This window comes from Phalangium opilio, unplaced genomic scaffold (assembly GCF_054372755.1).
Source record: "Phalangium opilio isolate 3A_F unplaced genomic scaffold, DU_Popi_V2 ptg000217l_1, whole genome shotgun sequence".
Taxonomy (NCBI): domain Eukaryota; kingdom Metazoa; phylum Arthropoda; class Arachnida; order Opiliones; family Phalangiidae; genus Phalangium; species Phalangium opilio.
In genome coordinates this window covers 14166632-14191698 of record NW_028324218.1, presented here as the reverse complement: position 1 = coordinate 14191698, position 25067 = coordinate 14166632, and the positions used below count along the sequence as shown (strand labels likewise).

Sequence of the window (25067 nt, the reverse complement as noted above, 5' to 3'; positions counted from 1 at the left end):
GAAACCGTCACGGTTCCGTCTACATTCTGCGTAAATTTTAGACTTTTCCTATGCGCCGGGGACATGGCTTCGCCCATGGCACTTAAAACATCGCTAATATGATAATAAACCCCGGGAGGAATTTCACATGCAAAATTGTCAACTCGTTTGCCTTGAGGGTTATCCTGTTGATATCCGGGTAGGGACGGCTGGTCAGCCATATTTGGGTCTTCTGGAAATCTATCCACATCGTATTCGCTAGTCCAAAAATTATTATCCGCTGTCAGGGTCATTATTCTTAATCGAGGATTTACCAGAGCCACTCCCGAATGACTGTGTTGAAAAAATTCTCCCTCTTCGGGAATGTTAAATAACTTGGCCATTGGTCCAGCTACCGAGACGCGAACACCTGGCTCTATTTCGATACGAACATAAAATCTATCTTCCAGAGCATTTTTGAGAATGTACATTTTAAAATACTGGCGAGGCATATATTCTTGAACCCCCAATAACTGGTTTATGATTTTTAAATGTAAAGAGAAGGGAATTACGGCCCCGCTTGCCGTAAAATCGCAAATATAATCGCCCGCGGGTATTTTGATTTTTGCGACACTAGTCTTAGTAAATAGATGCATTAGTGAGTCATGAACGCGATAATTTACAAATGTGTCATTAGTTGTTTTGAAATGCGTAAAATTACGCTCTAAAGGTTTAGTGGATAGAAACGTCCCACCAACGTATTCAGCTTCTAAATTTAATATATCACGCAATTCCTTTGGGAAGAGCATTTCAATTTTTGCCGGACAATGGATTCTAAAATAATGCTCCGCTCCTTGCTTAATAACGCTAAATTCGGCCTGATGTAATCTTAAAGGGTCAAAATTGCGCGCAGTTATTTGGAGGTTTTCGGCAATTTCTTCATAAATCTTATAATCATCTGTCGATCTAAACTCGCCTGACACTTTAAAAAAGAAATAAAGCCAGGGTTCTTCCCAGGGGGTATAGCGCTTTATGGTTCTATTGACTCGATATTCTATGTATGCATTGTCTTTGTCTATAGTATATTCTTCTAACGTCATGCTCAAGGGTCCTAGTTGGTGTTTTCCGGAGTAATATCTATCGGGGTCAGCGCCAAGCAATTTAGCTACTTGGGGAGAAAATTTAATTTCCACCCATTCTGGTGTTTTGAAATTATACACGATAGCATACCCCCAATTATCTACTGTGTGGTATGTTACTTGAATTTTTTTAAATACTAATTTTTCTAAAGTGTTGGCTACGGCTCGATAAAGCCCTTCGGCGTTTTTCTCGGGCGTTTTACTGACTTTAAAAGTTTGAGGTAAGAACAATACTGTGTAATTGTCATAATCTTCAGGGTTAATAGGCTTAGGCTCTTCGGGAATAATTGGTTCAGGCTTTTTTTTCGGCGGATCAACCGGCTGCGGAAACAAGGGTTTTTCATCAACCGGTGGTGGGGAGGGAGTCGGTAATACGGGTAGCTCTGGAGATGAGGGGGGTGTGGGCGAAGGTGTGGGTGTTAATGGTTCAAAGGGGGCGAGGGGTCTTGAGCGTGGGGGCGGTGGTGGAGTGGAGGGTTTTGGGGGTGGTGGCGGAGAAGAGGTTTTCGGGGGCGGTGGTAGGGTTTGTTTCGGGGCTGGTGGTGCTGGTGCCGGTGGAGGAGAGGGAGGTTTTGGGGGTGGTGGCGGAGAAGAGGTTTTCGGGGGCGGTGGTAGGGTTTGTTTCGGGGCTGGTGGTGCTGGTGCCGGTGGAGGAGAGGGAGGTTTTGGGGGTGGTGGCGGCGAAGAGGTTTTCGGGGGCGGTGGTAGGGTTTGTTTCGGGGCTGGTGGTGCTGGTGCCGGTGGAGGAGAGGGAGGTTTTGGGGGTGGTGGCGGAGAAGAGGTTTTCGGGGGCGGTGGTAGGGTTTGTTTCGGGGCTGGTGGTGCTGGTGCCGGTGGAGGAGAGGGAGGTTTTGGGGGTGGTGGCGGAGAAGAGGTTTTCGGGGGCGGTGGTAGGGTTTGTTTCGGGGCTGGTGGTGCTGGTGCCGGTGGAGGAGAGGGAGGTTTTGGGGGTGGTGGAGGAGAGGAGCGTCTCGGGGGTGGTGGAGGAGGGGTTATTTTGGGTGGTGGTGAAGGTTTTCGTTTTGGAAGAGGGGTTATTTTAGGTGGCTGTGGTTGTACAAGTACTACGGGCTTAGCTGCAGTAATAGGAATTGGAAGAAAGGGAGTAGTTCGCGGTAAAATAGGTATAGATGGGGCTACAGGCTTATATTCCGGTTGAGGTTTTTTTCTTATCGACGGAACTTCGTGGCTTGTTTTACGTTTAATGCCTGCCTTAGGAATGTACTTGTAATCAAATTTTTTTTTAAAACTATCTCCAACATTATCAATTTCGATTTCCACGTAATTATTAGTGTAATTTAAACTTATATTTTTAGCATGCTTTGATACAGGATATTTGGATATATAAGGAACATCTTCGTAATTATTCTCTTTAAATTCAAATAGCGTGGTCAAGGGGGAATCAGCTGGTATTTTGAACCGTATGTTTTCCTCTCCTAAAACTTGCAGGTAAACGGGAAAGTTTGTATCTAACTGTTTTCCCAGGGCCCCGTCTTTATATTTATTCACTAATTTAAAAGATAATTTGCCTTTTAAATACGGATGACTGTTTACATCATCATTTAACAGCTCGACAAAATTTTGGGGCAGTTCGTACTCTTTGGTCTTGGTATAACGATTGACAGGTATCTCTATTTTTTGATATTCAACAGGCTCTCGAACAGCTGCATAGTTGCCATGGTTTGGGTCACTTACAACCTGAATTTCAAACTTGTTAAACTCTTCGCTTATATTCACCCAATGATTTGGAAATATGATTTCTGCCAGCCCAACTTCATAATCGCTAGTCAAGTTAAGAGGTTGATGCAAATAATTTTTAAAACTTGATTGGGTATTGTTTGGGTATATATCTAGACACGTATTAGACGCTAAAGTTAAAAAAAAGTCGTCATTCATGACTAACGCCTGTTTATCAACTAACCCCAACTTCTTAAACAAACCTTATTTATACATAAAAAAGATCGTCCATAGCTCGGTAGACTGGCCGGGATTTGAACTCGCCACCTTTTTGGGTATTACATTAGTAGACCCTGCCTTTAACCACTGAGCTATGGACGATCTTAAAATACACGCCGTTTATCTTCATCAAAAAACACTTTAAAAATTCTTAAACTTTTAAAGTCGTTACCCTTGAAATATCTACGTAGTTAGGTAATTGACCTTACCCGATTCCAATAAAAAAGACAACGCCCTGACTAGTTCGAGCCGGTTTCAACCTGTTTTTAAGCGGTTATTATATAAGACACGCGGCTTTAATAGTACGTTTCAGGGTGTGGCCAATAAAAAAATAAATTTCTTGAAAGCATTGCCTCTAAACCTCTTTTAATATTAAATTTGCCCTTCGTATTTTCGGATATAAGCTCCGTGTTTCGTAAAGAAAGTTATCAGTTGCTCAGCTATGCTCTTAAAAGTCCAGCTAACGATGTCTTGCTTTAACTCGTGCCGGTTTTGCTGGGTGAGTAAAGACCAAACTCAATTTTCCAACGGAAAAGGGACCAATTTCGATTTCTCTAGCTGTCTCTTCTCGGGCATCGCCTGAAAAGGGACCAATTTCGATTCATGGGCTAGATTTACGTAGCTTTTCAGTACAATCATTTGGTCGCACCGAAAAGCTGCGTAAATTTGTGTAAAGTCGCATTTTTTTGGCCCACCACTCAACATCGACCATAGTTCGTGACCAAATGCAGGAGATTAATGTCAAAAATCCAGAGAATTTGGTCACGGACTAAGAAACCAGGTGGAATAATGTTGAGGAAGTTCATGAATCGACCTTCATTGCAGCGTCATTTGCGTCCATACAACGGACTATTGCAATGAAGGAAAATCTAATTTAAGTTAAGTCCTGCTACTTCTTCCGCGGCAAGACTTAATTTGACGTGTTTTCCATTGGTCTCTTGAAAGTTGCGTAAAATTTGTGTAAAGTCGCCTCAGCCATCAGGATGCACGAGCAAAGCCTTTTGGTTGTGGTTCGATTTCATTCGCAATGTCGGGCTGACGCTGCAATGAAGGAGAAGTTCTGGCCCAAACAACCAGACCAGAACAAGAAGACCAGGCCTCGCAGTGGCTCGGATGTAACTTCCTTCGGGAGGTAAAGGGTCAACGAAGAATTTTATCGGCCCGTACAACCCGACAAGCCCTGCCAGCGCATAAGGTTCTGCGTACCCTGCACCAATTGGAGCACGTTCTTTTCAGTGAGGCCTTGACTTCGATGTCCTTCTCAAACTTAACAGCTGTTCGCTCGATCAACGTGGATACGATTCGGAGCCGAAATGCCCAAGATCTTCCTAAATCAAGCTGATAGCCGACGCCCCGCTGGAGTGAAGGCCGCGTTGATGTCGCGAAATTGTTAATAAAACGCGGCGCTAATTAAGATTTCAACTAAAATATCAAGTTTTGAAAATCAACATTACGCTAGAGACAAGAACAATTACCTTCAAAATTACGATTTAAAGAGTGGCTTTCATTAGCGGTAAAAGTGGCGGTAAATATTTTTGTTTTTTAATTTAGAATTCAGTATGTAACACATCCAGCAAGAAGTTCGTGTTTTTTTTGTGTCTTCTCCGTGGCGATTACAAAGATGGTCGACCCGTTAAGATTTCGACCAAAATATTAAGTTTTGAAAATCAAAATGTCCCTTTGAACAAGATGCTTTTTACGTCAGAGATAAAAACAACTACCTTCAAAATTACGATTTAAAGAGTGGTTTTTATTAGCGGTAAAAGTGGCGGTAAATATTTCTGGTTTTAATTTAATCTTTGTTTATATTAATATTCTTGTTATTCTCTATTTATATTCTTGTTATTCTCTATTTATATTCTTGTTATTCTCTATTTTATTGTATATATTATTTGGTATTTGTTATTAAAAAATCTTTATTTATATATTTGTCTTTGTTTCTCAGACATACTTTAAAGGTTTATGGCGCGAAATTCAAACGAGAATCTTACAAAATAACTAGACCGGTTTATTTAAAGAACTACAGCCTCCGAGGGTTAAGCCGAGCTTGTTTTGGGGGAAAAATGGGTAAAACCCCTCTAAAGAGTCATAGCATGCTGGAAGGTAGGGCTGGTCAGGTAGGAGTTTAGCTTAATCTTTGGGTGGAAGTTTGGTGGATGGGGAGAGGGCAGCCATCTTGGGGTGGCGGCCATCTTGGATCTCTGCGAATCTAGGTAGTCCCTACTACTAATATAACAGTCAATTTAGTTTTTTCCTCTTTCGTGTTATTTGCCATTATAATTAACGGCCAAATCACAGTAGCCATTCCTGACTGTTAAAACAACGGTCAGAATGAAGTTATTTTTGTTGACGGTAACAAACCATTACATAAAACAGTGCAACGTGGAAAAGAGATAATCACTGTTAAAATGAATTTTAAATCGCATTATTTTCATCAGACGCTACAAACTCTAAAAAACCAAGGCTAACCGTTGAAAAAAAGTATTCAGTGTAAAAACAGGCGTCAAATATCACTTTTTCTCGACAATGACTCAGCTTTGAAAAATCCAATATATAGTATTAAAAAATTCATGTATAGAAATACATGCCATACTCCATCCTTTTTTCTACAGTAAAACAACATTAAACCTAATAGATCGTATAATTGAAGTTTAGTCGTTTTGAGAAACGTTATTCCTAAAATAATTTTAAACATAGTTTTTGTTAGCGTTTGACTTCTAGCGTACACCTTTTTCATAATTTTTTTAAATTTAGGGTATATAAGGCAATTGATTCACAATTAGTATATGTAACTAAAGAAGAAAATAATTAACATAAATTAGATATCTTAAACTATTTATGTAAAAAATCTGTTAATCCTTAAGTTTATATAGAAGGAGTAATGAAGATTTTCTATGAAGTCGACACACTAATTTCATTTCAAAGTTAGTATTTAGTAATACAGACGTTGCTTAAACGCATTACAAATCATAGAAACTTTGTCCAAAGTTAGAATTTTAGTAAGGATATCTTTAGTTAATAAAGCAGATTTCTCATAAAAAATCAAATAGTTGAAGACTATAGTGGAACACAACTAGATCTTATTTAACGAGTTTAGAAAGAAATTAGCATAAACATTTCATATTTCATAATAAGACTGCAGCTTCTACTCCTTGGTTCATACTCCTAGCTTGTTATTCTTTGTGCTAAGATGTTACGTAGCCTTATAGATATTAATATGGTCTTTATCACGATAAAAGGAAGATATAGGAAATATTTTTCGGCGTAGCGTTGCCTTTAGTAGTTGCGTAGATACAAAGCTCTGCTTCATTTACGCATGCCAAGAACATCTTTTAATATGAATATTTAAAATGGGGTGTTATCAATCAAATTTAGCTTTACTACATTTATACATAATCTAAATGCAGATCTTTACAATACTAGATACAAAGGAAAGTAATTCTTGATGTTATAATTTCCTTCAATGTCCTACTGGCTCGGAATGGACCGAAAGGTTAAGACACACCTTGAAACCCGAGGCTCGAGCTATGAGGTATACGGTGAAAATTAACGCTGTTACGTGTCCTATATAGAACTCTCTGAAAAGCCCTAACGGTTCAGAACGAGCCGAAAGTTAGGTACACGTTTAAATAACGTATAAGTTCACTGTATAGAATTAAGGGTCATGACCGTTACTTTATAGCCGTAGTGCTGAGGTACGATCAAGCTCTATCATCCATTCACTTGTGCATATTCTCTCTGTTTGAAGCTAGTTCTGGGCTAATAAGACAAAACCTAATGATTCATGAAAGGCATTTTACTGGTGTAACATCAATTTAGTTTACGGCGTCATCGAAAACCAAGCGAATTTTACTGGTTAATAATATTATAGGATCATCGAAAAGCAAATGTTACCCGAATGTGAATATTACCCGGATATTACGGGAGAATAAGGTTTTAATTTACGGTGTAATGGAAAACAAAATGTTGCGTAAATGCGTAGTTCACGTTTCGAGTACAGTACATTCATATTTACTGGGCCCACTTAAATTCAATATATAAAAAATTTAAAATCAAGTGCATGGCAACCGTTCAATTTGGCAAAGATGTAACTGTAAATTTTATATGCAACATACCGTTAATTTAATGGAAATTATTCATTGAAAATTTATTTTATTTAATCGCAAACTTAAGTATGATAAAGCTGTGAATTTACACTCCTACCAGTTGAGTTTTTTGTTATCCTTTTGAATTGTTTTCCAATGTAAATTTGACATTATTTTTCACTGTCAAATTACTGGCAGCAAGCTGCCGGTAATTTGACTGTAAATTTTACGGTAATTTCTTACAGTGTGTATTACCTTATCAATTTACCGATTAGCCGTCGAATCATTGTTCTTTCACCTCTTATGGCCGGCATGCCCCGTGTGTGTGGTTCTGTATATGAATTTATGTAACAATTTCAAAACATTTCCAAAATGTTTCAGCTGAATACCCAACAAGGGAACTTTTTTAGCTAGCTACGGACCTGTTTCTATACGGTACGCGACAATTTGGTCTCGCCGTTATGGTCTCGCCGATTTGGTCTCGCCGTTTTGGTCTCGCCGTTTTGGTCTCGGGACAAATGGGTCTCGGGACAATTGGGTCTCGGGAAAAATGGGTCTCGGGACAATTGGGTCTCGGGACAATTGGGTCTCGGGACAAATGGGTCTCGGGACCTAACCCAACGTAACATTGTTTGGGGGTAAGATGATTATTTATATGAGTATTAAAAGCCCGCCTCTTACCACGAACAGTTTATTAGCAAAAATAGAAATATTTTGGAAAAGGTGTCAGATAATTAATAGGAGAATATTTTGGGAAAGGTGGCAGCTAATTAATTGGAGAATATTTTGGAAAAGGTGGCAGCTAACTAGAAGAATATTTTGGAAAAGGTGGCAGCCAACTATTATAGAAGAATATTTAGGAAAAGGTGGGAGCTAATTAGTAGGAGAATGTTTTGGAAAAGGTGGCAGCTAATTAATAGGAGAATGTTTTGGAAAAGGTGGCAGCTAATTAATAGGAGAATGTTTTGGAAAAGGTGGGAGCTAATTAGTAGGAGAATGTTTTGGAAAAGGTGGCAGCTAATTAATAGGAGAATGTTTTGGAAAAGGTGGCAGCTAATTAATAGGAGAATGTTTTGGAAAAGGTGGCAGCTAATTAATAGGAGAATATTTTGGAAAAGGTGGAAGCTAATTAATTGGAGAATATTTTGGAAAAGGTGGCAGCTAACTATTAGGAGAATATTTTGGAAAAGGTGGCAGCTTACTATTAGGAGAATATTTTGGAAAAGGTGGCAGCTAATTAGTAGGAGAATGTTTTGGAAAAGGTGGTACCTAATTAGTAGGAGAATGTTTTGGAAAAGGTGGCAGATAGTTAATAGGAGGATATTTTGGAAAAGGTGGAAGCTAATTAATTGGAGAATATTTAGGAAAAGGTGGCAGCTAATTAATTGGAGAATATTTTGGAAAAGGTGGCAGCTAACTATTAGGAGAATATTTGGGAAACGGTGGGAGCTAATTATTAGGAGAATGTTTTGGAAAAGGTGGTAGCTAATTAGTAGGAGAATGTTTTGGAAAAGGTGGCAGCTAATTAATAGGAGAATATTTTGGAAAAGTTGGCAGCTAGTTAATAGCAGAATATTGTGGAAAAGGTGGCAGCTAATTAATAGGAGAATATTTAGGAAAAGGTGGCAGCTAGTTAATTGGAGAATATTTTGGAAAAGGTGGCAGCTAACTATTAGGAGAATATTTTGAAAAAGGTGGCAGCTAATTAGCAGGAGAATGTTTTGGAAAAGGTGGTAGCTAATTAGTAGGAGAATGTTTTGGAAAAGGTGGTAGCTAATTAGTAGGAGAATGTTTTGGAAAAGGTGGCAGCTAATTAATAGCATAATATTTTGGAAAAGGTGGCAGCTAATTAATTGGAGAATATTTTGGAAAAGGTGGCAGCTAACTATTAGAAAAATATTTTGGAAAAGGTGGTAGCTAATTAGTAGGAGAATGTTTTGGAAAAGGTGGTAGCTAATTAGTAGGAGAATGTTTTGGAAAAGGTGGCAGCTAATTAATAGGAGAATATTTTGGAAAAGTTGGCAGCTAGTTAATAGCAGAATATTTTGGAAAAGGTGGCGACGAATTATTGGGACCATTACTTTGGAAAAGGAGGCAACTAATTAGGTAACCAAATAATCACGAGACCAAACCGTCCCGAGGCCAAATAATCACGATACCAAATAGTCCCGAGACCAAATAATCACGATACCAAATAGTCCCGAGACCAAATAATCACGATACCAAATATTCCCGAGACCAAATAATCACGATACCAAATAGTCCCGAGACCAAATAATCACGATACCAAATAGTCCCGAGACCAAATAATCACGATACCAAATAGTCCCGAGACTAAATAATCACGAGACCAAATAGTCCCGAGACCAAATAGTACCGAGACCAAATCGGCGAGACCAAAATGGCGAGACCAATTCGGCGAGACCAAATTGTCCTGCTCCGGTTTCTATATGATCTTACGTACCCTTCGATCAGCGAAGTTGTTGAACTCTTTGATGAAAACTGTTTTGATCATATCAGGATCGCCTGTGTAAAGAACGGGTGTGCTGCCTTCGTACCCACCGTATACTTTGCCGTGCTTACGGTAATTAGTTTGTAGAGCTTCATGAGTTGCCTATGAGACACAATAAAAAAAAATCTGTTAGGTTATTAATTTTATATTTTAAAAAAATTCTCAAAAATTCCTGACTTTTCTAACCCAATTTTAAATTATTTGAGTGACAGTTCCAGTTTTTCTCTAACCTTTAACCCATATTAATATAGGCCTATATGGAGTCTCTTTCAAAATAAATAATTTTTCGATATGCTTTCAATTGTTCCTTCGCATATGAACATTAAATTAAAATTGCTTTGACAATAATTTTTATAACAGAATTATTGTGGCCCGCAGTACTCTACTAAATGGAGATCCGCTGTGCGTTTGTGAAGGGTAGCCCTAGCCAAGGATATGGACCCCCATCGATTGATGCCTTGGCAAAAATCCCAACAAAAAGGGTTAAAAACATAGCGCCGCACCCTACACACGCATACGCACCTCTAGAAGATTTTATTACTCTTCGTTTTTTTCAAACTTTGTGTATGAAGGGATTTCCACCAAAAGCGCATAGATAACCAGAAAGTGAAGAACGAGAAGCCTAAACCGCAACGTGAAAAATGAGTTCCCCCATAGTCGATTCAAGATTTCCGTCCCCCTTACAGAGCGACGGGAAGAGTTGGTCTTATGCCGCGGCGGAGAGTTACTTTCGCGTAGTTTTACACAAGGTACATGCGTAAGTTGGCTCGAAAATATAGTTCACTTATTTTCATGTCGCCTACTATAGTTTAATTCCAAGGCTTAATATAATCTAGTCATTTAGGTAGTCGGGAATCGGCACATTTGTAAAAATGTCAGATTTGAATTTAGCAAACATTTTAGAAAGCTACGAAAAGGATGACTTTTTCCTGATTGATAAAGACGGAAAACTTAAAGGTGCAATAGAATGCATGAAAAACAATATCAAAATTCAACTTAACGAAACTTGAAAATTCCACGACGATTGATCCGAAAGAGCGCTAAAGAACAACCGTTAAGCCTAGTTAAGCAGCCGATTTCTCAATAGTATTCCCCACTATCCCCAGGAGCCGCTACCATCGCGAACTACTTTCCGCTTGTCACGTGACATTAACGATGACCTAATATATCTCTGATTCGATTGGTAGTTGAAAACGAGGCTCACCAACCACCCATTTGTGTCCCCCCTTGCTTCTCATTTTACACGAATACCGTTGCTAAAGGCTGGAAAGGTTTTATGTTCTTCACTTTCTGATCTATGCGCTTTTGTTTCCACCAATTTCCACACTAACCATGTGGCTTGTTTGTTTACAGTTGGGTCCCTTTACAATGCATAGAGGGGTGGTAGCTAGCCCCACAGCTAACCTACTAAGCCCTATACTAACTTATGCCGTTATTCTCTGCAAGTTTTTGATGGAAAAGAGAAACCGCGGAGGAAAACTCCTTTAAAGGAGGGTGAAGTGGAAAATCAAGTGATATTTTATCGATTCTTCTACCAATTTTAAGACCAGTCTGCGAAGTGAAACATTCAGGAAATACTTCCGAATGATTTTATAATTCAAATTAGGTTCAGATTTTAAGGATAATTTTAAAGAAGGTCCTCCGACCAATCGCGTAACACCTTGCCTTTATGTTAACAAAATTCTCGTGGCACGCTCCGTGTCTTGCGCCACGATTGTCACGTCGCGAGCAAATTTTATCAAATCTCGTGATAAATTTCATTCGACACAGAACGTGCCAGGAGAAAATTGTTTATAAAAAGGCAGGGCATTACGCGATTGGTCGGAGGTCCTTCTTTAAAATTATCCTTAAAATCTGAGCCTAATTTGAATTTTAAAATCATTCGGAAGTATATCCTGAATGTTTCACTATGCGGACTGGTCTTGTAATTAGTAGAACAATTGATAAAAAATCACTTGATTTTCTACTTCACCCTCCCTTTAACAAGCGGGGAGAGTACTTGCAAACTCTACGCGGAAGGTTCTTTCCCAGGTTTTCACCCGGTGCCACAGTCCGGGAACGCACCCGGGATCCTCTTGCTGCGAGGCGAAAGCGCTAACCGCTACGCCACCCCAACCTGTCTTTACTTTTATTCGATGCTGAGTACGGCTCTTGTTTCGACTTACACAAATCGGTATTACCATAGCTATATATTATTTTGCTAATGGTTTCGAATCCCATAAGAGGCCAAGAACAGCGCAATTGCATGAACCTTAACCCTAACGGTAATCATGGAGTAGAAGCCAATTTTGTCGATCGGTGATTGTGTGGAGAAATGGAAGACCAGTAGATAGTGGTGTTGCTGTTAGAAGCCAAGTAAAACACCGCGATTAAGAATGATTGTTCTTTAAAAATTGACAAACTTGTACGGGCCAAAATCACTGAGTGCATCAAAAATAAGGAATTAGATAAGAGAACCTACTTTAGGTTCATTTCAAGTAATCTAAAACCACCACATGTTTACGGTTTGCCAAAGGTCCATAAAATGGGTTGCTAACTCCGTTTAATTGTATCTAGCATTGATGGACCTACATACTATCTTGCTAAAAATCTTGTACCTTTAATATCCCCCCTCATTAATAATACTTAACGTAGCCTCAATAATTCTTATGATTTCGTTGAAAAAGTTAAAAATATACAGGTTTCTGATTCTGATTCGATTCTTAGCTTAGACCTAAGACCATTAGCTTAGACGTAATAAATTTATACACCCGAGTACCGATTGAAGGTGTTCTCGATGTATTAAAATCTAAATTAGCACTAGACCCCAAATTAAAAAATAGAACTGACATATCCGTGAATCCAATTGTTGAACTTAGTCGAATATGCATCGAAAACACATACTTTAGTTTTGAGGAAAAATTATACGTTCAAACTAAAGGTTTAGCCATGGGCAACCCATTACCTAGCGTTTTGGCAAATCTATACATGGAATTTGTAGAAGAAAAATTATTTAATCATAAAAGAATGGCACGAAATATTAAACTATGGGTCAGGTTCGTCGATGACATCTTTGTTATTCTAAACTAGACGGCCCAAGGGCTCGTAATAGTAGCCATATCGTACGAGTGGATAACCCCTCTATACCTTACCCTAATGAGTGGATAACCCCTCTATACCTTACCCTAATGAGTGGATAACCCCTCTATACCTTACCCTAATGAGTGGATAACCCCTCTATACCTTACCCTAATGAGTGGATAACCCCTCTATACCTTACCCTAATGAGTGGATAACCCCTCTATACCTTACCCTAATGAGTGGATAACCCCTCTATACCTTACCCTAATGAGTGGATAACCCCTCTATACCTTACCCAAATGAGTGGATAACCCCTCTATACCTTACCCTAATGAGTGGATAACCCCTCTATACCTTACCCTAATGAGTGAATAGCGCTATCTTTTTCAATGCTTAAATGATTTACCGTGCATTAAATCAGAGTGAATAGCCCCTCGATTCCCTACTCTAAACAGTGATTAAATTAAAACCGTATAAATTTGCTTATGCTGTAATTCTAATATTCCGGCGAATCGAAGAACAGATAGTTTATAGTGACAATCCCCTCGATGAGTTTACAACATAGACTTATGCCGATGCACACTTATCGCATCTTATAAATTTCTAACAAGGACTTATGCCCAGAAACTTTTGAAAGAGAAAGTTTAGATATAGTGATTACGCATTTTAGTGATTATCCCCTCGAATTACCTTTAGCAATGCTAAAATGATCAAACGCATAACGCTCCTTTAACACTATGTTAGCTCTATTTAAGCCCACATTTGAATTAACCGCCAAAACGTTCCAGTCAAACATAACATAGTTGACGATAGCTACCGAACGAGAACGAAACACATGAGGAGCGCGGTAGGAAACGGGGAAAATCCTTATCTATTTAATTAGCACATACATAAAAAGAAAATAAATATAAAAACCCCAAACATACAAATTCATAAGTATCCGACCCCACAGATAAAAATTCAAAAGTTTCCGACCCCACAGTTTAAGAGGTACCCCACCCCACATCACCCCGACATTTTACAGATAAGAATACATAATAAAAAACTCGTAGTTTCTATCAAGTCTCTATGGTTCAATTGGTAGAACGTCTGCCTAATGCGCCAGCGACCCGGGTTCGATTCCCGGTCTGACCTGAAAAAATTTTAATTAAAATTAAATCTCTAACCGAGCCCAGTAACCCCTATGGGTGGGTTGTGGTAATATAAAGTTCCTTTTAAGCTAAAATCTGACAATAACGAAGCGACAACCCCGGCCACTACTACTACTACTACTACGACGGCTCGGGTCAAACTAAGAGCCTATCGTATACTACGAAATGGCTAAAAACGTTAGGGATAATACAAATTTATTGTTAGGCTTAGTAAACAGTTTGGATAATTCAATTAAATTTACAATAGAACTTGAAAACAACGGAATTCTTCCATTTCTTGACATTTTAACTGAAAGAGCAGGAAGTAACTTGTGCTTAAAATGCACTCTCTATCAAAAACCAACACACTGTAAAAAAATATTTAAATTTTAATTCATGTCATAGCCATAATGTAAAAATTGGTAAAGTAAAAAGTCTAAAATATCGTGTTGAAAATATATCCGACGAACCAGACATGGATAAAGCCTTAGTTAAAAAGCAATTAATCTATAGTAATTATCCAGACCATCTAATTGTTTCTATTTTTAAAAACCATGTGATTGAGAAAAATAATATTAGTAAGCCAAACGACTCCCAGCCATGTTTAGCACTACCGTATATAAAAGGAAATAGCGAAAAATTAAGTAGACTTTTAAAGGGAAAATTTGGTATTCAATTGATCCATGCGGGGGGAACAACGGTCAGAGATCACTTTGTTAAAAATAGACCAAAACAAAACATAAATTTATTAGAGAACCGTTGCGTAGTCTACCAAGTAAATTGCCAAACTTGTAGTAAAACTTATGTTGGCGAAACCCAACAAACCCTAAAAAATAGATTCAATGGACATAAACAATGTATAAAAAATTTTAATAAGGAGAATGGCTTAGCTACACACGTCTGGGAGTCGAAAGGTCACATAATAGACTTTAAAGAACCAAAGATTTTATATCACGAAAAACATTGGCGAAAAGGAAAATTTATTAAAAAATCTGGAACACTGAATTTAAATCAGGGTTGTAGTGAATCAACACTATGGGGTGTGATCGATGATAAACATCTTAGCCGTAAGAGGGCGCAATCTGATTAACAAAAAAAAACGAGACGATGTCATACGGTTTTTATTCTGTGATAGCTTAGTAGCCAACAGTTGGCTTGGACTGATGAAGACCCTCGGGTCGAAAGCTCACCGTCTTTATTAGAACTATTACATCTAATAAAGTTTTATTGTTTACCATCAGTATTTCTTCGTAAATTAGTCTTTATTATAATATTTTTACCATGGCAAAAAATAAGTTTAATATTTAAAACAGGTTGGTGATATTCTTGGCTTTTAAGATACATAATGGGTGGAAGAATCGGCGTATAGCTTGCCAAAGATTCGGTTCTATTAAATAACCTATAACTATGCATTTCAATGTGTAATTAACACTTTTTATGTTTATAATAAGCGAACCCGAAAATTCAAACACAAAGACGACTACTATAATACTACTCCCCCGCCTACTACAGGCCAAGTGAATCTAATAGCCTCATCGTAATACGAATTAGCAAAAAACATAGTATTTTGTTAAATTTACCAAACCTCAGAACTATACCGACATCTAGCGAAGATTTCATAATTACATATGAATACAATTTTACATACGGTTTTCCATGATTTAGATGAAGTTCCAAATATTGGTACTGGTTTTTCACCAGGGATATTCCGCTCTGACCAAAAATTGAAGTTTCTAGTTAAATACCTATACAAGGAGAAAAGCATAATTTAATCACCAAGCATAAGAATATAATTAAAACTATTATTCATACCAATAAAACATTAAGAGTAGACTAAGAATTAACACAAAGTAGGCCGTAGCTTGATTGAACATAAAATCTTCCATTTCAAAGTTGAGGAACGTGTACATGTTTCACTTTCAGACAATTAACCGAACAAAAACAATGGTATAATAGAAACCGCTACATATGTTTTTATCTTTTTGTTGATAATGAAGTTCAGCACGCCCTCGGACTTTGAGTCTGCAACTAGTAACGAGCAGATAAAGAAGATGATGTTGGTGTGGTTTTTACCTCTCCGAGTGACGTATGTCACGGAGAGGTTCTAAAATCGACAGGCATGTGTGTGGGGGTGTGTGTGTCTGTGTGTCTGTCTGTGTGTCTGTCTGTCTGTTGTTACACCCACGTGACCGCGTTCGCAGTTTGCGTATCGGAGCAAACGTGTTCGCCATCTCCGAACTGCTTTCACAGTCACGGAAATGGCTCCTCTACTTGAGTTCTCACACCACCATTTTCTGTTCTTTGTCAATCCCACATTGACACCAGTCTGCACTTACACTGGCTTCTAACACCACCATCCACTGGTCTTCCGTCTATTCCACATAGACACCAATCTGTATCATTGGCTTCTACTCCATTATCATCGTTTGGTTTTAGGATATACGCGGCGATCAGCTAGGGTTACGAGAAACGTCTAGCCTCCCTAAGGTGGGATCGCCACCAAAGGTTTTCGCAATTGCGCTTTTTCCTTACTATTATAATGGAATCGAATCGTATATATACCCCAAAATTTGAAGAAAGCGGGCAAGAGGGGTACCCTTCACTTTAAACGTCAATATTAGCAAAGTTTGAGATGATAATAGGTATAACTTTATTTTAAACGATTTAACTATTATTAATGTTAATAATTAAAGATTAATATAATTAAAAATAATTATATTTATTTAAATATTAAAGATAAACCTCTCGTACAAAGAGAGATTATCACTGCCTCCTGTATCAACCAAGGCCCGTGCATGCGATATATTTCCTTCATTGCCTCCTATATCTACCAAGGCCCGTGCATGCGATATATTTCCTTCATTGCCTCCTATATCTATCAAGGCCCATGAATTGTGATATATTTCATTCATTGCCTCCTATATATATAAAGGATGAGGGCAAAAGTGTTTTCATTGGATAATTTTGTTTATATAATCTTCTCGACACGGAGAGGTAATATTTTGGTTTTCCCAACTTGTCAAAATTATATAGCTACGAAATCTAGTTCAAGTAACATAACAGCGAGGCTCCGACGAGAATCGAACTCATGTTCTCCTGTTTACTAGACATGTGCTTTAACCACTAAGCCACGGAGCCCTTGCTTTGAAGCGACATGAATGCTGAATATATCAGTAATTTAACTAAATTAACTCATCGGAATTTTTACCCTATTGTTTTAATTTTTCAAAATTTAATAGCTACGAAATCTAGATCAAGTAACATAACAGCAAGGCTTCGACGAGAATCGAACTCATGATCTCCTGTTTACTAGACAAGCGCTTTACCCACTAAGCCACGGCGCCCTTGCTTTGAAGCGATATGAATTCTGAATATTTCAGTAAATTAACTAAATTATCTCATCGGAACTTTTGCCCTATTATTTTAATTTATCAAAATTAAGGGCCGTCCACACTGAGCTGTTTCGCGTTGCTTTGCGTTGCTTTGCTCGGTTTTGCATTCGTAACGCTATCCACATTGGCAGCAAAAACATTTTTCTTCGCGTTGCACGTCGAACGCTACAGGGCGCGAAGGAATAGACTAGTAGCGAAAAACTTTCGCGTCGCGGTTAGCAAGCACCAAGTGACAACCAATCAGAGGAGAGGAATATTAAACGAGAAGGGAAAGCCAACCTGTAGACTTGTTGAGGCATTTAAAATATTAAACTCTCTTGAGACTTCCGATTTTGAAGGATATTTAATTACTCTGGAAAAGAGACAATCCAAGGCTCTCTGAAATTTGAGGTGCACTTTTCAAGAAGAGGAGTAACCAATGGCAATAACGTTAAAAAACTCGAATTGGATACAGGCGCAAATATTTCAGGAATAGAGTATCATGTTTCATTATATAGGCCAAGTGCACTTTTGGGATCCAATTATGAAAATCTCCATCAACAAATCTATCCTAAAAACATCTCAAACCCAAATATTTCGTTTATGTTTCCTACGTCGTCTCCTAGTTAAAATTAATGCTACACTAGCCAGTTTTACCAACCTACACGCGTTATCATCCGCCATGTTTGCTATGACGTCACAATCGCGCTTTGTATTGTGTTGCATTCAGTCGGAACAGGGAAGCAAATTGTTCGCGTTGCACTGCATCGCGGCGCGCTTGTCGGAAGCAACGCGAAGTGGCGCGTGGTAAAGCGAAGCTCAGTGTGGACGGCCCTTAATATAGCTACGAAATCTAGTTCAAGTAACTTAACAGCGAGGTTCCGACGAGAATCGAACTCATGATCTCCTGTTTACTAGACAGGCGCTTTAACCACTAAGCCACGGAGCCCTCTCTTTGAAGCGACATGAATGCTGAATATTCCAGTAAATTAACTAAATTATCTCATCGGAACTTTTGCCCTATTATTTTAATTTTTCAAAATTATATAGCTACGAAATCTAGTTCAAGTAACATAACAGCGAGGCTCCGACGAGAATCGAACTCATGATCTCCTGTTTACTAGACATGTGCTTTAACCACTAAGCCACGGAGCCGTTGCTTTGAAGCGACATGAATGCTGAATATTCCAGTAATTTAACTAAATTAACTCATCGGAATTTTTACCCTATTGTTTTAATTTTTCAAAATTTAATAGCTACGAAATCTAGATCAAGTAACATAACAGCAAGGCTTCGACGAGAATCGAACTCATGATCTCCTGTTTACAAGACAGGCGCTTTAACCACTAAGCCACGGAGCCCTTGCTTTGAAGCGATATGAATGCAGAATATTTCAGTAAATTAACTAAATTATCTTATCGGAACTTTTACACTATTGTTTGCATATATGCATATCTAAATCAACTATTATTTTTAATTTTTCAAAATTTAATAGCTTCGAAATCTAGTTCAAGTAATATAACAGCGAGGCTCCGACGAGAATCGAACTCATGATCTCCTGTTTACAAGACTGGCGATTTAACCACTAAGCCACGGAGCCCTTTCTTTGAAGCGATATGAATGCAGAATATTTCAGTAAATTAACTAAATTATCTCATCGGAACTTTTGCCCTATTGTTTTAATTTTTCAAAATTTAATAGCTACGAAATCTAGATCAAGTAACATAACAGCAAGGCTCCGACGAGAATCGAACTCATGATCTCCTGTTTACAAGACCGGCGCTTTAACCACTAAGCCAGGGAGCCCTTGCATTGAAGCGATATGAATGCAGAATATTTCAGTAAATTAACTAAATTATCTCATCGGAACTTTTGCCCTATTATTTTAATTTTTCAAAATTATATAGCTACGAAATCTAGTTCAAGTAACATAACAGCGAGGCTCCGACGAGAATCGAACTCATGATCTCCTGTTTACTAGACATGTGCTTTAACCACTAAGCCACGGAGCCCTTGCTTTGAAGCGACATGAATGCTGAATATTCCAGTAATTTAACTAAATTAACTCATCGGAATTTTTACCCTATTGTTTTAATTTTTCAAAACTTAATAGCTACGAAATCTAGATCATAGTAACATAACAGCAAGGCTCCGACGGGAATCGAACTCATGATCTCATATTTACTAGACAGGCGCTTTAACCACAAAGCCACGGAGCCCTTGCTTTCAAGCGATATGAATTCTGAATATTTCAGTAAATTAACTACATTATCTTATCGGAACTTTTACACTATTGTTTGCATATATGCATATCTATATCAACTATTATTTTTAATTTTTCAAAATTTAATAGCTTCGAAATCTAGTTCAAGTAATATAACAGCGAGGCTCCGACGAGAATCGAACTCATGATCTCCTGTTTACAAGACTGGCGATTAAACCACTAAGCCACGGAGCCCTTTCTTTGAAGCGATATGAATGCAGAATATTTCAGTAAATTAACTAAATTATCTCATCGGAACTTTTGCCCTATTATTTTAATTTTTCAAAATTATATAGCTACGAAATCTAGTTCAAGTAACATAACAGCGAGGCTCCGACGAGAATCGAACTCATGATCTCCTGTTTACTAGACAGGCGCTTTAACCACTAAGCCACGGAGCCCTTGCTTTGAAGCGATATGAATTCTGAATATTTCAGTAAATTAACTAAATTATCTCATCGGAACTTTTGCCCTATTATTTTAATTTATCAAAATTATATAGCAACGAAATCTAGTTGAAGGAACTTAACAGCGAGGCTCCGACGAGAATCGAACTCATGATCTCCTGTTTACTAGAAAGCGCTTTAACCACTAAGCCACGGAGCCCTTTCTTTGAAGCGACATGAATGCTGAATATTCCAGTAATTTAACTAAATAAACTCATCGGAATTTTTACCCTATTGTTTTATTTTTTCAAAATTTAATAGCTTCGAAATCTAGTTCAAGTAATATAACAGCAAGGCTCCGACGAGAATCGAACACAAGCTCTCCAGTTTACAAGACAGGATCTTTAACCACTAAACCACGGAGCCCTTGCTTTGAACCGTTATGAATTCTGAATATTTCAGTAAATTAACTAAATTATCTCATCGGAACTTTTGCCCTATTATTTTAATTTATCAAAATTATATAGCTACGAAATCTAGTTCAAGTAACTTAACAGCGAGGCTCCGACGAGAATCGAACTCATGATCTCCTGTTTACTAGACAGGCGCTTTAACCACTAAGCCACGGAGCCCTTGCTTTGAAGCGACATGAATGCTGAATATTCCAGTAATTTAACTAAATTAACTCATCGGAATTTTTACCCTATTCTTTTAATTTTTAAAATTTATTAGCTACGAAATCTAGATCAAGTAACATAACAGCAAGGCTCCGACGAGAATCGAACTCATGATCTCCTGTTTACAAGACAGGCGCTTTAACCACTAAGCCACGGAGCCCTGGCTTTGAAGCGATATGAATGCAGAATATTTCAGTAAATTAACTAAATTATCTCATCGGAACTTTTGCCCTATTATTTTAATTTTTCAAAATTATATAGCTACGAAATCTAGTTCAAGTAACATAACAGCGAGGCTCCGACGAGAATCGAACTCATGATCTCCTGTTTACTAGACAGGCGCTTTAACCACTAAGCCACGGAGCCCTTTCTTTGAAGCGACATGAATGCTGAATATTCCAGTAATTTAACTAAATTAACTCATCGGAATTTTTACCTTATTGTTTTAATTTTTCAAAATTTAATAGCTACGAAATCTAGATCAAGTAACACAACAGCAAGGCTCCGACGAGAATCGAACTCATGATCTCCTGTTTACTAGACAGGCGCTTTAACCACTAAGCCACGGAGCCCTTGGTTTGAAGCGATATGAATGCAGAATATTTCAGTAAATTAACTAAATTATCTCATCGGAACTTTTGCCCTATTATTTTAATTTTTCAAAATTATATAGCTACGAAATCTAGTTCAAGTAACATAACAGCAAGGCTCCGACGAGAATCGAACTCATGATCTCCAGTTTACTAGTCATGTGCTTTAACCACTAAGCCACGGAGCCCTTGCTTTGAAGCGACATGAATGCTGAATATTCCAGTAATTTAACTAAATTAACTCATCGGAATTTTTACCCTATTGTTTTAATTTTTCAAAATTTAATAGCTACGAAATCTAGATCAAGTAACATAACAGCAAGGCTCCGACGAGAATCGAACTCATGATCTCCTGTTTACAAGACAGGCGCTTTAACCACTAAGCCAGGGAGCCCCTGCATTGAAGCGATATGAATGCAGAATATTTCAGTAAATTAACTAAATTATCTCATCGGAACTTTTGCCCTATTATTTTAATTTATCAAAATTATATAGCTACGAAATCTACTTCAAGTAACATAACAGCGAGGCTCCGACGAGAATCGAACTCATGATCTCCTGTTTACTAGACAGGCGCTTTAACCACTAAGCCACGGAGCCCTTGCTTTGAAGCGATATGAATTCTGAATATTTCAGTAAATTAACTAAATTATCTCATCGGAACTTTTGCCCTATTATTTTAATTTATCAAAATTATATAGCAACGAAATCTAGTTGAAGGAACTTAACAGCGAGGCTCCGACGAGAATCGAACTCATGATCTCCTGTTTACTAGTAAGCGCTTTAACCACTAAGCCACGGAGCCCTTTCTTTGAAGCGACATGAATGCTGAATATTCCAGTAATTTAACTAAATAAACTCATCGGAATTTTTACCCTATTGTTTTATTTTTTCAAAATTTAATAGCTTCGAAATCTAGTTCAAGTAATATAACAGCAAGGCTCCGACGAGAATCGAACACAAGCTCTCCAGTTTACAAGACAGGATCTTTAACCACTAAACCACGGAGCCCTTGCTTTGAAGCGATATGAATTCTGAATATTTCAGTAAATTAACTAAATTATCTCATCGGAACTTTTGCCATATTATTTTAATTTATCAAAATTATATAGCTACGAAATCTAGTTCAAGTAACTTAACAGCGAGGCTCCGACGAGAATCGAACTCATGATCTCCTGTTTACTAGACAGGCGCTTTAACCACTAAGCCACGGAGCCCTTGCTTTGAAGCGACATGAATGCTGAATATTACAGTAATTTAACTAAATTAACTCATCGGAATTTTTACCCTATTCTTTTAATTTTTAAAATTTATTAGCTACGAAATCTAGATCAAGTAACATAACAGCAAGGCTCCGACGAGAATCGAACTCATGATCTCCTGTTTACAAGACAGGCGCTTTAACCATTAAGCCACGAAGCCCTGGCTTTGAAGCGATATGAATGCAGAATATTTCAGTAAATTAACTAAATTATCTCATCGGAACTTTTGCCCTATTATTTTAATTTTTCAAAATTATATAGCTACGAAATCTAGTTCAAGCAACATAACAGCGAGGCTCCGACGAGAATCGAACTCATGATCTCCTGTTTACTAGACAGGCGCTTTAACCACTAAGCCACTTAGCCCTTGCTTTGAAGCGACATGGATGCTGAATATTCCAATAATTTAACTAAATTAACTCATCGGAATTTTTAGCCTATTGTTTAAATTTTTCAAAATTTAACAGCTACGAAATCTAGATCATAGTAACATAACAGCAAGGCTCCGACGAGAATCGAACTCATGATCTCCTGTTTACAAGACAGGCGCTTTAACCACTAAGCCACGGAGCCCTTGCTTTGAAGCGATATGAATTCTGAATATTTCAGTAAATTAACCAAATTATCTCATCGGAACTTTTGCCCTATTATTTTAATTTATCAAAATTATATAGCAACGAAATCTAGTTCAAGTAACTTAACAGCGAGGCTCCGACGAGAATCGAACTCATGATCTCCTGTTTACTAGACAGGTTCACTAGACAGGCGCTTTAACCACTAAGCCACGGAGCCCTTTCTTTGAAGCGACATGAATGCTGAATATTCCAGTAATTTAACTAAATTAACTCATCGGAATTTTTACCCTATTGTTTTAATTTTTCAAAATTTAATAGCTACGAAATCTAGATCGAGTAACATAACAGCAAGGCTCCGACGAGAATCGAACTCATGATCTCCTGTTTACTAGACAGGCGCTTTAACCACTAAGCCAGGGAGCCCCTGCATTGAAGCGATATGAATGCAGAATATTTCAGTAAATTAACTAAATTATCTCATCGGAACTTTTGCCCTATTATTTTAATTTATCAAAATTATATAGCTACGAAATCTACTTCAAGTAACATAACAGCGAGGCTCCGACGAGAATCGAACTCATGATCTCCTGTTTACTAGACAGGCGCTTTAACCACTAAGCCACGGAGCCCTTGCTTTGAAGCGATATGAATTCTGAATATTTCAGTAAATTAACTAAATTATCTCATCGGAACTTTTGCCCTATTATTTTAATTTATCAAAATTATATAGCAACGAAATCTAGTTGAAGGAACTTAACAGCGAGGCTCCGACGAGAATCGAACTCATGATCTCCTGTTTACTAGTAAGCGCTTTAACCACTAAGCCACGGAGCCCTTTCTTTGAAGCGACATGAATGCTGAATATTCCAGTAATTTAACTAAATAAACTCATCGGAATTTTTACCCTATTGTTTTATTTTTTCAAAATTTAATAGCTTCGAAATCTAGTTCAAGTAATATAACAGCAAGGCTCCGACGAGAATCGAACACAAGCTCTCCAGTTTACAAGACAGGATCTTTAACCACTAAACCACGGAGCCCTTGCTTTGAAGCGATATGAATTCTGAATATTTCAGTAAATTAACTAAATTATCTCATCGGAACTTTTGCCATATTATTTTAATTTATCAAAATTATATAGCTACGAAATCTAGTTCAAGTAACTTAACAGCGAGGCTCCGACGAGAATCGAACTCATGATCTCCTGTTTACTAGACAGGCGCTTTAACCACTAAGCCACGGAGCCCTTGCTTTGAAGCGACATGAATGCTGAATATTACAGTAATTTAACTAAATTAACTCATCGGAATTTTTACCCTATTCTTTTAATTTTTAAAATTTATTAGCTACGAAATCTAGATCAAGTAACATAACAGCAAGGCTCCGACGAGAATCGAACTCATGATCTCCTGTTTACAAGACAGGCGCTTTAACCATTAAGCCACGAAGCCCTGGCTTTGAAGCGATATGAATGCAGAATATTTCAGTAAATTAACTAAATTATCTCATCGGAACTTTTGCCCTATTATTTTAATTTTTCAAAATTATATAGCTACGAAATCTAGTTCAAGCAACATAACAGCGAGGCTCCGACGAGAATCGAACTCATGATCTCCTGTTTACTAGACAGGCGCTTTAACCACTAAGCCACTTAGCCCTTGCTTTGAAGCGACATGGATGCTGAATATTCCAATAATTTAACTAAATTAACTCATCGGAATTTTTAGCCTATTGTTTAAATTTTTCAAAATTTAACAGCTACGAAATCTAGATCATAGTAACATAACAGCAAGGCTCCGACGAGAATCGAACTCATGATCTCCTGTTTACAAGACAGGCGCTTTAACCACTAAGCCACGGAGCCCTTGCTTTGAAGCGATATGAATTCTGAATATTTCAGTAAATTAACCAAATTATCTCATCGGAACTTTTGCCCTATTATTTTAATTTATCAAAATTATATAGCAACGAAATCTAGTTCAAGTAACTTAACAGCGAGGCTCCGACGAGAATCGAACTCATGATCTCCTGTTTACTAGACAGGTTCACTAGACAGGCGCTTTAACCACTAAGCCACGGAGCCCTTTCTTTGAAGCGACATGA

General features: G+C 37.9%; 1 long non-coding RNA gene and 19 other non-coding genes across 21 annotated transcripts; 1 reads left to right on the top strand and 19 right to left on the bottom strand.

Annotated features, from left to right (window-relative positions):
* Positions 1–2000: 2000 nt before the first annotated feature.
* LOC149616780 (uncharacterized) lies at positions 2001–4978 on the top strand. Of its 2 annotated transcripts, XR_016375883.1 has the most exons (3): positions 2001–2098; positions 2141–2390; positions 2484–4978. It is a non-coding gene; the product is annotated as an uncharacterized LOC149616780 (long non-coding RNA). The 2 variants fall into 2 exon arrangements; XR_016375882.1 differs by having other exon boundaries at positions 2141–4978.
* Positions 4979–18087: 13109 nt separating this feature from the next.
* Positions 18088–18160, bottom strand: TRNAT-AGU (transfer RNA threonine (anticodon AGU)). The gene has a single exon. It is a non-coding gene; the product is annotated as a tRNA-Thr (tRNA).
* A 339-nt stretch (positions 18161–18499) lies between these two features.
* On the bottom strand, positions 18500–18572 carry TRNAT-UGU (transfer RNA threonine (anticodon UGU)). The gene has a single exon. It is a non-coding gene; the product is annotated as a tRNA-Thr (tRNA).
* Positions 18573–18738: 166 nt separating this feature from the next.
* Positions 18739–18811, bottom strand: TRNAT-UGU (transfer RNA threonine (anticodon UGU)). Its single transcript has one exon. It is a non-coding gene; the product is annotated as a tRNA-Thr (tRNA).
* Positions 18812–19802: 991 nt separating this feature from the next.
* On the bottom strand, positions 19803–19875 carry TRNAT-AGU (transfer RNA threonine (anticodon AGU)). Its single transcript has one exon. It is a non-coding gene; the product is annotated as a tRNA-Thr (tRNA).
* A 544-nt stretch (positions 19876–20419) lies between these two features.
* Positions 20420–20492, bottom strand: TRNAT-AGU (transfer RNA threonine (anticodon AGU)). The gene has a single exon. It is a non-coding gene; the product is annotated as a tRNA-Thr (tRNA).
* Positions 20493–20624: 132 nt separating this feature from the next.
* On the bottom strand, positions 20625–20697 carry TRNAT-UGU (transfer RNA threonine (anticodon UGU)). Its single transcript has one exon. It is a non-coding gene; the product is annotated as a tRNA-Thr (tRNA).
* Positions 20698–20830: 133 nt separating this feature from the next.
* Positions 20831–20903, bottom strand: TRNAT-AGU (transfer RNA threonine (anticodon AGU)). Its single transcript has one exon. It is a non-coding gene; the product is annotated as a tRNA-Thr (tRNA).
* A 133-nt stretch (positions 20904–21036) lies between these two features.
* On the bottom strand, positions 21037–21109 carry TRNAT-AGU (transfer RNA threonine (anticodon AGU)). The gene has a single exon. It is a non-coding gene; the product is annotated as a tRNA-Thr (tRNA).
* A 339-nt stretch (positions 21110–21448) lies between these two features.
* On the bottom strand, positions 21449–21521 carry TRNAT-UGU (transfer RNA threonine (anticodon UGU)). Its single transcript has one exon. It is a non-coding gene; the product is annotated as a tRNA-Thr (tRNA).
* A 133-nt stretch (positions 21522–21654) lies between these two features.
* On the bottom strand, positions 21655–21727 carry TRNAT-AGU (transfer RNA threonine (anticodon AGU)). The gene has a single exon. It is a non-coding gene; the product is annotated as a tRNA-Thr (tRNA).
* Positions 21728–22271: 544 nt separating this feature from the next.
* Positions 22272–22344, bottom strand: TRNAT-AGU (transfer RNA threonine (anticodon AGU)). Its single transcript has one exon. It is a non-coding gene; the product is annotated as a tRNA-Thr (tRNA).
* Positions 22345–22476: 132 nt separating this feature from the next.
* On the bottom strand, positions 22477–22549 carry TRNAT-UGU (transfer RNA threonine (anticodon UGU)). The gene has a single exon. It is a non-coding gene; the product is annotated as a tRNA-Thr (tRNA).
* A 340-nt stretch (positions 22550–22889) lies between these two features.
* On the bottom strand, positions 22890–22962 carry TRNAT-UGU (transfer RNA threonine (anticodon UGU)). Its single transcript has one exon. It is a non-coding gene; the product is annotated as a tRNA-Thr (tRNA).
* Positions 22963–23095: 133 nt separating this feature from the next.
* TRNAT-AGU (transfer RNA threonine (anticodon AGU)) lies at positions 23096–23181 on the bottom strand. The gene is given in 2 exon segments: positions 23096–23131; positions 23145–23181. It is a non-coding gene; the product is annotated as a tRNA-Thr (tRNA).
* Positions 23182–23520: 339 nt separating this feature from the next.
* Positions 23521–23593, bottom strand: TRNAT-AGU (transfer RNA threonine (anticodon AGU)). Its single transcript has one exon. It is a non-coding gene; the product is annotated as a tRNA-Thr (tRNA).
* A 544-nt stretch (positions 23594–24137) lies between these two features.
* On the bottom strand, positions 24138–24210 carry TRNAT-AGU (transfer RNA threonine (anticodon AGU)). The gene has a single exon. It is a non-coding gene; the product is annotated as a tRNA-Thr (tRNA).
* Positions 24211–24342: 132 nt separating this feature from the next.
* Positions 24343–24415, bottom strand: TRNAT-UGU (transfer RNA threonine (anticodon UGU)). The gene has a single exon. It is a non-coding gene; the product is annotated as a tRNA-Thr (tRNA).
* Positions 24416–24755: 340 nt separating this feature from the next.
* On the bottom strand, positions 24756–24828 carry TRNAT-UGU (transfer RNA threonine (anticodon UGU)). The gene has a single exon. It is a non-coding gene; the product is annotated as a tRNA-Thr (tRNA).
* A 133-nt stretch (positions 24829–24961) lies between these two features.
* On the bottom strand, positions 24962–25047 carry TRNAT-AGU (transfer RNA threonine (anticodon AGU)). Its single transcript is given in 2 exon segments — positions 24962–24997; positions 25011–25047. It is a non-coding gene; the product is annotated as a tRNA-Thr (tRNA).
* Positions 25048–25067: the final 20 nt, after the last annotated feature.